The following is an 11,493-nucleotide window of genomic DNA, read 5'->3' on the forward strand; positions in this document are numbered from 1 at the left end:
CCCACAAGCCCCCCACTCCCTTTGAGTCGCCCCCAAAAAGGCACAAAATAAAGCAAACTGCCCAGCCAGCACCTCCTGCCTTTCACAGCAAGGACTGAACACTGCAGCTTTGGCCAAGACCATCAGCCCAAAGGAAGGCCTGGGCCCTGAGGAACTAAATGCAAGTGAACTATCTGACACCACCACAGTCCTGTGAATGTTGCAAAGCAGTAGTGCATGCGGTATAATAATTCGAAAGTTAAGGGCTGCTCAAGCTTTACACAAAGTATCCTATTCAGTTTTGGGTTCCACTTAACACAAAGTAAAAGTATAAAAGGTCAGAGGGAAAGCCAACTCTACCTCTGAACTACAGCAAGAAATACTGGAATCAAGGGGCCCTTTCTTCTGCTATTAATAGATGAAGAGAACATGAAAACTGATGGGCTAAACCAACAGGGCAAGATTAGAATAACTAGTAGAGAGAACGGAAGATACAAAGCTTCAACTGCATCTGTTTAGCAACGACTCCTACCAGATAACTTCCATGCCATAACTTTGCTGATTTCAAACAAGCCAGCTGGTGAAGCGTCTCGCTCACAGGCGGCCGACGAGGAGACGTGCAGAAGGCAGAGGCGAGGGAACAAGTCCTGAGCTTTGCTGCAGGCTGTCCTGCGGCTTCCCCTACCGACTCTTTCCCGTACACCACCGCAGAAGGAGTTGGGTGAATTTTGTCTCAAACCGGCTCCTAAGACAACCTCCGCTTTTTCCCTGGGTGCCTACGTGGGTGTTGCTTCATCTTTCCCTCACGCTCGGTACGGCATTCGGGTGCAGAGCAAGGCTCTGGACAGCCAAACCGAACTCCTGTGCTGAAGAAAAGGAAGCGGAAGCACAGGCTGAGCCCCTGAGCTCTAAACATTCACTGAGCCCCAGGAAATGCCTGCATGTGCTGGCTGCTGCCACCTCCTCGTTGCCCCGGGCCTGCTCATTGGAGGCTGCCTGGCAAAAGCACCTGCCCCCACTTTCCTCGGCGTTCTTTGAATACCCAGGTTGGAAACCTAAGAGGTAGCGTACTAATTGGAAAGCATGTTCCAGCGGGCGTGGCTGGAGGCTGGGCGCCGCCGCCGCTTTCTCTGCTCCCCGCCCCTCCTTTGCGCGGCCCCTAATCACGTGACGATCGCTGGGCGAGTCTGGGTGCTGCTGGGTTCGCCCTGGGATCGCTGGGCGAGTCTGGGTGCTGCCGGGTTCACCCTGGGATCGCTGGGCGAGTCTGAGGGCATTGGGGTCAGCCTGCAAGAGCTGGGAGAGACAGGAGAACAGCTCGTGAACTGGGAGTAGACTGCTCCCGACCGCGGCAAATCGACACCCACCCCCCCCCCCCCGCCGCTGGTGTTTCTCGGCCCCCCCCTCGCTGCCGCCCACCCTCAAACCCATAGCAGAGTCCTGCAGCAGGCACAGAGCAACTCCAGAGAGCAGCAGAGTCCACACTGAGCTCGCTGATGCGGAGCGGAGAAAGCAGAGGGGACGAGGATTACGCTGGCTAGGTCGGAGCCGACGGGGCGAGGGCGGCGCCATCTTGGGAAGGGCAGGCGCTGTCACGGGGAGGGCGACGCCATCTTGGAAAGGGCAGGCGCTGTCACGGGGAGATCGACGCCATCTTGGGAAGGGCAGGCGCTGTCACGGGTAGGGCGGCGCCATCTTGGGAAGGGCAGGCGCTGTCACGGGGAGGACGGTGCCGTCTTGGTGCCCTCACTTCCGTCTACATGCCCCCAGCCCTCCTTTCTCACCCTCTAAGGCCCTTGAGGTGCTCGCAGCTCGCCTTGAGATGCCGGGGGAGATGTGGCTGGGGGACCCTGGGACTGCAGGACACCCAATACCGGGGTGAGACCACCCCAATCCTGCGGGACCCCAAACCCTGGAACCCCCCCGAGACCTCTAACACAACACCACCACTCCCCGCCCCCTCAGCTGCTTCAGGACCCTCCAGAGACCCCCCCGGAGACCCTCCAGAGGCCGCCAGACACCTCTCGATGCCCACAAAGCCCCTCTAGACGCCCCAGAATACCTCTCTGCGCCTCCCTGCAGAGGCCACTCACACCCTTGGCAGCAGGCGACAGCAAGCAGTACCTGGCCGTGCCCACAAGGTGGGAGCAGTGAGCAGAAGAGTCAGCGGCGCTAGGGACACCGAGACTCCAGCAGTGCCACACAGCAACCCACACGCTGTGGGGACCTGACACAGAGACCCCGAAACCACACTGAGGCACAGACCCCCCCACTCCTCCCTGACCCTCCAGACATGACCCAGGAGCCCCTCCAGAGGTCCCCAGACACCTCTAGATGCTCCCAGAACCCTTCACATGCCCCCAAATTCCCCTTTCATACCCCCAAGCCCACTTCAGATGACAGCAGACCCTCCTTAACAGGCCCCCAGCGCTCAGCAGGTCCGGTGCTGCTGTGCCTCGGGAGCAGATCAGCTGGTCTCCCTGCAGAGCTTTTTCCAGTCAATGAAAAAACAGCACACCACACACACACACGAAAGACAATCCACTGTTTTAATTGAGAGACAGTTGCTATTTCTGCTTCAAACCACACCCCACACCCCCCCGTGGCTCTGCTCAGGATGTGCTTTTCTCCTCTAGAAGCCTTTCTACAGAACAGAGGGGGGTCACGTCAAGGCCTTTCTGCACACAAATCACTGCCCTTCTGCAATCTCTCAATAAGCAGCACCGCTGTTCCTCTGCTGGAACACCTCACACTCACTCTTACACTTTCCCGGGGCTTTCCCTCCCCTCCAAGAACGTCCTGGCATTTCAAACATTTGGCATTTCAGGTCTGCAAGCAGCCTTTGTGGGAGGCTGCCCTCACCCCTCCCTCACTGCTCCTCTGCTGTATCCTCGCCCACCCCGCTGTGGCATCACAGAAGGAAAGACAGCCGAGCGGCTACGCTCCTGTTCTTTTTATCACCCCGAGCCGGGGACAGCCTTCTGGGCAAGGTTTGCAGCTTCAGCACACAGCTGAGCTTTGCTCTCACCCATTAAACCCTTTGGTGGTTTCAGCTTCCCGAGGATGTGTCGGCACAAGTCCTTGTCGGGGCACCGCAAACAGGGAGAGACAAAGCTCCGAGATCCAGGAAGAGGACGGCTGAGCAGACACCCCTAAAGAGAGAAACTTCATCAGCTGAACCTCACACTTCTCCCAGCTTTGCAACAGCAAAGAACTTTGTGAACAACACAGTGGTGCTCCTAAGGAGGTCACCAGCTTGCAAGTTACAGGAGAAATAAAAACCTTTTTATTACAGAAGCACTGGCAAAAATTTACGGACAGGAACAGCAGACGAGCAAATTCTGCGATTGAGCTAACGATAGACATCAGGCCTAGGATCTGGCTACCCTGACACAGGATGCCAACAGGACAGAGTGAGGCCTCAGCAGCACTCCCAAAAAGCCCCACAGAGAGCCACAGGCTCTGGCCCGTGCCCCACCTACGGGCCGGCCCTCCTGGCAGCAGCGCAACACCACCTCTTCAGGAGCCCAGGGACTGACCTCAGCCCCCTAAGGGCCAGGCAAGGTTGGTTCCTGTTAGCTGCCTAAAGCAGCCTCCCCAGCCCTGCTTCCAGGGACCTTGGGCTGCTGCTGGGGACAGAAGGGGGATGGAGGGCTCCACAACTCGTCACACAGACCCCGAGCACAGGGCTGTTAAGCTGACAGGGTGCCAAGGGAACAGGCTGCCATGAAGGCACAGACCCAGGCCCTGAACTACAGGGTGGGTCACCTTGCCGCAGCAACACGACCCAGCGGCTTCGCTGCGTCCGACGAATAAAAGGAGGAAGTTCCACAGGAACAGAAGGGAAAACCTTTTCACTGTGTGTGCCAGAGCCCTGGAGCAGGCTGCCCAGAGAGTTAGTGGAGTCTCTGGAGACATTCAAAACCCGCCCCAGGTGATCCTGCACTGGCACAGGGGTTGGACCGGATGCTATTTTGGGGTCCCTTCCAACCCCTAACACTCAGTGATTCTGTGATTAGCTATGCTGGTGACAGAGTCTCACTGAGTGCTCTTTAAAATGTTTTTCTTTTCTTTCAGCCTAGGAGTTTCATATTTAAATAGACCTTCTGCTCTGTCTTCCCCCTTCCTTCTTCCATCTTGCGTCTAAACACTAGGAGAGCTTGATGAGCTCTATCCTGGGCGTCCCAACGTAACACATCTCAACTGCATACATGGATTTTGTAATCTTTTGCCCCATTGCTCGCACAGGGTGGATTAAGTTCATTACTTAGAGCTTGTCAGGACAGCTGTTGAAGTGTCCTGTGCAATGCAGGAGGAGTTGAATCCCATAGGAAACCACATTACTGTGCTTTGTCAGCCTGGTTATGGTCAGAAACCTCCTTCATTTTTTTTTCTCTTGAACAGATATATCACATGAGTCCCCAGAATTAATTTGCCTCTTCTCATAATTATTTCTTTAAAACTGTCTTAGAAGTGTCTCTGTCCTTCCCTCTCTCTAGATACTGGCCTCCTGAGCCCACGGCAGACTTGCACAGAGCTACTGCGAGCACCACTCTGCACGGCCTCTGGGGGGCTTTCAAGCACAGGCACCCCAGGAGAATCCAAACCTAACCTTGCAGCTGGCCTTAGAGCTCCTCTTTGGAAAACTGTCGCTGCCAGGGCCCACAAACCAACGTCCTCTGTCGGCAAACCGGATGTAAGGGCTGAAAAGTGTCAACGGAAACCGTAATCGGATGGCCCAGGAAGATCCTGCCGGTCTGAACACACCAGACCTGGAATGCACAAAGAAACTCTGTTAACAACTGCCTGTGTGTCTGCTCATAGCTTGAGGAGTAACAGAGCAGAACCAATTCCCAAAAGGTTTTCACTGCGTTCCCAGGGCAAGTAGAGGCTTGCTCTGGCTGTAGTTAATACCTAGAAATTCCTATCAAAATCTTTGCAGCACAACAAGAAAAAAACCAAACCAACCAAACCACAAACTGCTTTATATTATTAAGTAGGAACTCGAAAGCTTACAGGAACTGTGGGGATTTTTTTATGACAAATTATTCCTTTTCTTTTTTTCAGTGAGCAATTGGGTTTCCAACAGCTCCACATTCTGACACCAAAGCACCCCGCTCCGTGTCAGGGCTTGTGGCTGAGGCCGAATACAAATCTGCAACTGGTCCTCAGGCAAAGCAGTTAAGCTCCCTGAAAAAAAAGGAAAGAAAGCAAGAGTGAGTCAACCATAAAAACAAGACCTAACCAAACCCCCAAAGCCATTTTGTCAGGAAGTCGCCTCCACTATCACCCGCCACATGCTGAAATTCCCTTCCCCTGGGGCTCCTGCTTGGCCCACAGCTGGGGAACATAAAGCAAGGCACAGCCCTGTGGGTACCTGCTGCCCTGGAGCCACCAAAACCGGAGCACCCAGTCACTACCAATCCCACAGCAGACCCAAGATACAACAGGGACTCCATAGAGACTCCAAAACCTCACTGAGAACCCCCCAACTCCTTCAGGACCCCCACAGATTCTCCAACTTAGATGCCCACAAAACCCCTTTGGTTGCACCCAAACCCCCCATCTGAAACACCCAGCTCCACTTTAGGTACCCCCAGATGCTTCCAATGTCCCCAGACCCGCTGGTGGACCAGCCCAGAACCCCCTGACACTATCCCAGACCCTTTCAGGGGGCTCCACACCCCTTCTAGATGCCCACAAAACCCCTTCACACGCCAAAAGAAACCTTTACCTGCCTCCAAACCCCACGTGGGGGCCACTTAGCAGCGGGTGGCAGCAACCAAGTCTGTTGCTCTCACCAATTAAACCCTTTGGTGCTCTCAGCTCTCTGACCCTGTGTCAGTGCAAGTCCTTGTCGGCCGGCACCTTCGTCCTGATCCAGGCGGAGAGAGAACTGCCAGGAACACAGCTTCGCCGCTCCGCTTGCGGCACGCCTGCTGCCGAGGGCAGCCTCGTCCGCAGCCTGCCCGAGAGGAACACGGCCCCCGGGGCCGGGGGACACACAAAATCCTTCCACAAAGGAAACAAGGGAAGTCTCTTGGCCACTCTTCACGTGCCGAGTGCGATTGTCATGCGGAACACACCGCGGCATCTGGAACGAGTTTAAGTCCAGGTCTGTGGCAGCACAGAGGTTCCTGGAATATCCCGGTACATCGATCCACAGGAGGTTGTCTTTCGGTCCCCAGTCTGATGCTTGGCAGCACAGCCATCACACCATTTCTCTCGAGTGCTTTGAACTGACAATTCATGCAGGAGAATAAAACCAAACAGGAGTAAGCAGCTTGGAAAAGAACTTTGATCATCACCAGGCCCAGCAAGAGGACACAGTCTCAGGCTGCACCAGGGGAGGTTTAGGCTAGAGGTTAGGAAGAGGTTCTGCACAGAGAGAGTGATGGCCCATTGGAATGGGCTGCCCAGGGTGGTGGTGGAGTCACCATCTTTGGAGGTGTTCAGGAGGAGACTGGATAGGGTGCCTGGTTGCTTGGTTTAGTTGATTAGGTGGTGTTGGATGATAGGTTGGACACGATGATCTTGAAGGTCTCTTCCAACTCGGTCTGGTCTATTCTATTCTATTCCGTTCCATTCCATTCCAACACCATCTAATCAACTAAACCACGGCACTGAGTGCCTCATCCAGTCTCTTTCTAAACACTTCCAGTGATGGTGACTCCCTGGGCACCACCTCCCTGAGCAGCACATTCCAAAGGCCAATCTCTCTTTCAACCTGCTCTATTCTATTCTATGAAGACCTTCTTCCTAACATCCAGCCTAAACCTCCCCTGGCACAGCTTGAGACTGTGTCCTCTTGTTCTGGTGCTGCTTGCCTGGGAGAAGAGACCAACCCCCACCTGGCTACAACCAGAACTGAGGGGACTGCAATCCTTGCAGCTTCAGCTTTCCTTCTCTGCTACTTCTTTTTTCAGATGGATTGTTTTTCAAAGGGACTGCTGGACAGCAGAACAGGATGGATGGCTGGGCCCCAAGAGCGGTGGGGAACAGAGTTAAACCCAGCCGGCGGCCGGCCGGGCACAAGTGGTGTTCCCCAGGACACCCCTTGTGAGAGAGTGAGTCCAGAGAAGGGCCACAAAGCTGGTGAGGGGTCTGGATAACAAGCCTTACGAGGAGTGGCTGAAGGAACTGGGACTGTTTAATCTGCAGAAGAGGAAGCTGAGGGAATTAAGGTATGGTCTGGCTTCAGCTCTCAACTACTTCCACGTTGAGCAAGGACAGCTTGTACTCACAGAAGGCACTGGCTGCTTGGGTTCAAGGTTCCTGCAGAGCTCAGGCTATCTCTCTTGATTAGTGAGGTCGTCCTGTCACCTAGGCAGAGAGAAGAAAATGCAGCTATGAAATGAGACCACTGGAATCGTGAGACTCGTTCTGTGTGAGACTCCAGGAGAATCCAAACCTAACCTTGGAGCTGCCCTGAAGAGCTCCTCTTTGGAAAAGTCTCGCTGCCGGGCCCCACAAACCCCACACCCTCTGTCAGCAAACCGGATGTACGAGCTGAAGAGTGTCGACAGAAACTGTACGTGGACAGCTCAGGAAGATCCTGCCAGTCCCAGCACACCAGTCCTGGAATGATCAAAGAAAGTCCGTTAACAACTGTCTGTGTGTCTGCTCATAGCTTGAGGAGAACCCCCCAACTCCTTCAGGACCCCCCCAGACTCCCCAACTTAGATGCCCACAAAACCCCTTTGGATGCACCCAAACCCCCCATCTGATACGCCCAGATCCGTTTTAGGTACCCCCAGACGCTTCTAATGTCCCCAGACCCGCTGGTAGACCAGCCCAGAACCCCCTGACACTATCCCAGACCCTTTCAGGGGGCTCCACACCCCTTCTAGATGCCCACAAAACCCCTTCACATGCCAAAAGAAACCTTTACCTGCCTCCAAACCCCATTAGGGGGCCACTCAGACCCCTTAGCAGCGGGTGGCAGCAACCAAGTCTGTTGCTCTCACCAATTAAACCTGGATGTTAGGAAGAAGGTCTTCATAGAATAGAATAGAGCAGGTTGAAAGAGAGATTGGCCTTTGGAATGTGCTGCCCAGGGAGGTGGTGGAGTCACCATCACTGGAAGTGTTTAGAAAGAGACTGGATGAGGCACTCAGTGCCGTGGTTTAGTTGATTAGATGGTGATGGAATGGAATGGACCGGACCAGGTTGGAAGAGACCTTCAAGATCATCGTGTCCAACCTATCATCCAACACCACCTAATCAACTAAACCATGCAACCAAGCACCCTATCCAGTCTCCTCATGAACACCTCCAAAGATGGTGACTCCACCACCTCCCTGGGCAGCCCATTCCAATGGGCAATCACTCTCTCTGTGCAGAACCTCTTCCTAACCTCTAGCCTAAACCTCCCCTGCCACAGCTTGAGACTGTGTCCTCTTGTTCTGGTGCTGCTTGCCTGGAAGAAGAGACCAACCCCCACCTGGCTACAACCTCCCTTCAGGGAGTTGCAGAGAGCAAGAAGGTCTCCCCTGAGCCTCCTCTTCTCCAGGCTAAGCAACCCCAGCTCCCTCAGCCTCTCCTCACAGGCCTGTGCTCCAAACCCCTCCCCAGCTTTGTTGCCCTTCTCCGGACTCCTTCCAGCAACTCAACGTCTTGCTTAAACGGAGGGGCCCAGAACTGGACACGGGACTCAAGGTGTGCCCTAACCAGTGCCAAGTGCAGGGGCAGAATGACCTCCCTGCTCCTGCTGGCCACACTGTTCCTGATATTGGCCAGGTTGCCAGTGGCCTTCTTGGCCACCCGTGCACGCTGCTGGTCACGACCAGAAGACAGGGATCAGAAGAGTCTTCGGCCAAGCTGTAAACCTCTTCCTAACATTCAGCCTAAACCTCCCCTGGCACAGCTTGAGACTGTGTCCTCTTGTTCTGGTGCTGCTTGCCTGGGAGAAGAGACCAACCCCCACCTGGCTACAACCAGAACTGAGGGGACTGCAATCCTTGCAGCTTCAACTTTCCTTCTCTGCTACTTCTTTTTTCAGATGGATTGTTTTTCAAAGGGACTGCTGGACAGCAGAACAGGATGGATGGCTGGGCCCCAAGAGCGGTGGGGAACAGAGTTAAACCCAGCCGGTGGCCGGCCGGGCACAAGTGGTGTTCCCCAGGACACCCCTTGTGAGAGAGTGAGTCCAGAGAAGGGCCACAAAGCTGGTGAGGGGTCTGGATAACAAGCCTTAGGAGGAGTGGCTGAAGGAACTGGGACTGTTTAATCTGCAGAAGAGGAAGCTGAGGGAATTATGGCGTGGTCTGGCTTCAGCTCTCAACTAGTTCCACGTTGAGCAAGGACAGCTAGTACTCACAGAAGGCACTGGCTGCTTGGGTTCAAGGTTCCTGCAGAGCTCAGGCTATCTCTCTTCATTAGTGAGGTCGTCCTGTCACCTAGGCAGAGAGAAGAAAATGCAGCTATGAAATGAGACCACTGGAATCGTGAGACTCGTTCTGTGTGAGACTCCAGGAGAATCCAAACCTAACCTTGGAGCTGCCCTGAAGAGCTCCTCATAGCTTGAGGAGTACCAGAGCAGGAACAATTCCCAAAAGGTTTTCACTGCATTCCTAGGGCACTTGAAGGATTGCCCTGGCTGTAGTTAATACCTAGAACTTCCTATCAAAATCTTTGCAGCACAGCAAGGAAATTGAGGGATGGGAAGGCAATATGTACTTACACGTTAGGCAAGAATTGGCTTTGCAAACTAATCTCTCTAACTGTTGGATATGCACTGAACTTCCTCGAGGCCAAATGAGGACCCCTTTATTTGGGGAAGCCTCAATGAATTGGACTTGGGGGGCATCAGACTGGGTGACTACATCTGAGAGTAACTTCCACAAGTGTCAGCATGGGAAAGATAGCTCAGAAAGCCTGGGTCCAAAGTTTGCCTTAAGAAAATATAGTATAGGAATATACTGTTGGCTGTGAGAAAGGGGGGAACTGATGAACAGAAAAGTCTCATTAACAGAACCACAGAGTTGATAAGAATTTTCCGCTTGTTAGCTGAAATGCTGGGACGCAGGGAGGGGGAGAGGGGCTGGCAGACAGCCTTTGGATAGAGAAGGAATAACAGGATTTGTCAGTGATTCACTTCTGTTAGTCTTGGACAAGATGCTCTTTTGGATAAGACAAAGGACACCTGCATGATATGTGTACTTCTGCTCTTTTAGAGAGATAAGCTTTGTATAGATAGGCAGCATCTGGACCTCTGTCATTATAGACAGATAACTTTTTGTATAAAAGTTTGCCCAAACCTCTCTGAAGACACACAGCTCTTTTGAAATGATCCTACCTGTGTCAGGCGCCAGAATAGAAGCACGATACAAGAGACTTACTGAGTCTCTTGTGTGTCTTTCTCTAAGTCATTATCAACGCTGTTTGCAGCACAAACCCAAACCCAAACCCACCCCGAGACACCCCCAGCTCCCACGGGAGCCTGCAGAGACCTCCCAAAGGGTCCGTCGGAGGTGCCCAGCTGCCTCCCCACGACCCTTGACCCTTTCCGATGGCCCCACGAGAACTTTACGTATCCCCAGACCCTTTTAGGTGTCCCCAAGACCTCCTCCGTCACCCCCAAAAGCCCTGCCGATGGCCCCAGACCACCTTCAGACGCCGGAAGGAACACACCTGGGAGTCCCGGGCCGGCAGCGACACCGGGACCGGACCCGCTGCGGCGCAGGCGCCGTGTCCATAGCGACCACCGGGACGCTGCCCCCCTGGCGCGAGCAGAGCCGGGCTAGGGCGCAGGCGCCGGATCCATAGCGACGCTCGAGTCAAGCTCTCCGCCCTCCGCTCTTCCCCTAAGAATTTTCGAGCATTCAGCGCAGTTAGGCTGCAGAAATTAGCTCACCCAGGGCGGCACACGCCGCGGCACGGCTGCACTGCCGGCCATTACACACCGGGTTGAGCACTGACCTCCCACGGGGCGGTATACGCCGCGGCACGGCTGCACTGCCGGCCATTACACACCGGGTTGAGCACTGACCTCCCACGGGGCGGTATACGCCGCGGCACGGCTGCACTGCCGGCCATTACACACCGGGTGGCAGCATTGAGCTCCCACGGGGCCTCTGGGTACGGTTGAGGCAGCAGCCGCCACCCCCGCAGAGCCCCGCCGGCCAAGCCCGGACACGCCTCCCTCCCCCCCCCAAAAGCCCCGCGCTGCCCCGCCGGTGGCCACCCCCCCAAGCCCCGCGCAGCTCCAGCGGCTGCTATAGAGAAACCCCCCAAAGCAGCAGAGACTGGCACTGACCTGGGACACAGCAGAAGAGCTCCAACCTCTACCAGCCACACTCCTGCACTGAGCCACTTTAAAGCATCTGGCGCCATGCTGGGGGGGGCGGTGCCACGCTGGGGGGGGCGGTGCCACGCTGGGGGGGGCGGTGCCACGCTGGGGGGGGCGGTGCCACGCTGGGGGGGGGCGGTGCCACGCTGGGGGGGGCGGTGCCACGCTGGGGGGGGCGGTGCCACGCTGGGGGGGCGGTGCCACGCTGGGGGGGGCGGTGCCAC

The 11,493-nt window shown here is 55.2% G+C and overlaps 1 long non-coding RNA gene across 3 annotated transcripts; it reads right to left on the reverse strand.

Annotated features, from left to right (window-relative positions):
• Positions 1 to 2,745: 2,745 nt before the first annotated feature.
• LOC137457444 (uncharacterized) lies at positions 2,746 to 11,277 on the reverse strand. Of its 3 annotated transcripts, none has more exons than XR_010991258.1 (8): positions 11,237 to 11,277; positions 9,299 to 9,377; positions 7,396 to 7,557; positions 7,224 to 7,302; positions 5,714 to 6,218; positions 4,996 to 5,165; positions 4,592 to 4,751; positions 2,746 to 3,131 (listed from the first exon to the last, which is right to left on the reverse strand). It is a non-coding gene; the product is annotated as an uncharacterized lncRNA (long non-coding RNA). The 3 variants fall into 3 exon arrangements; XR_010991257.1 differs by lacking the exon at positions 11,237 to 11,277 and adding an exon at positions 10,612 to 10,667; XR_010991256.1 differs by lacking the exon at positions 11,237 to 11,277 and having other exon boundaries at positions 9,299 to 9,658.
• Between the last annotated feature and the right edge of the window lie 216 nt (positions 11,278 to 11,493).

This window comes from Melanerpes formicivorus, unplaced genomic scaffold, assembly GCF_026170545.1.
Source record: "Melanerpes formicivorus ecotype bairdi unplaced genomic scaffold, bMelFor1.0.p_v2 SCAF_179, whole genome shotgun sequence".
NCBI classification, from domain to species: domain Eukaryota; kingdom Metazoa; phylum Chordata; class Aves; order Piciformes; family Picidae; genus Melanerpes; species Melanerpes formicivorus.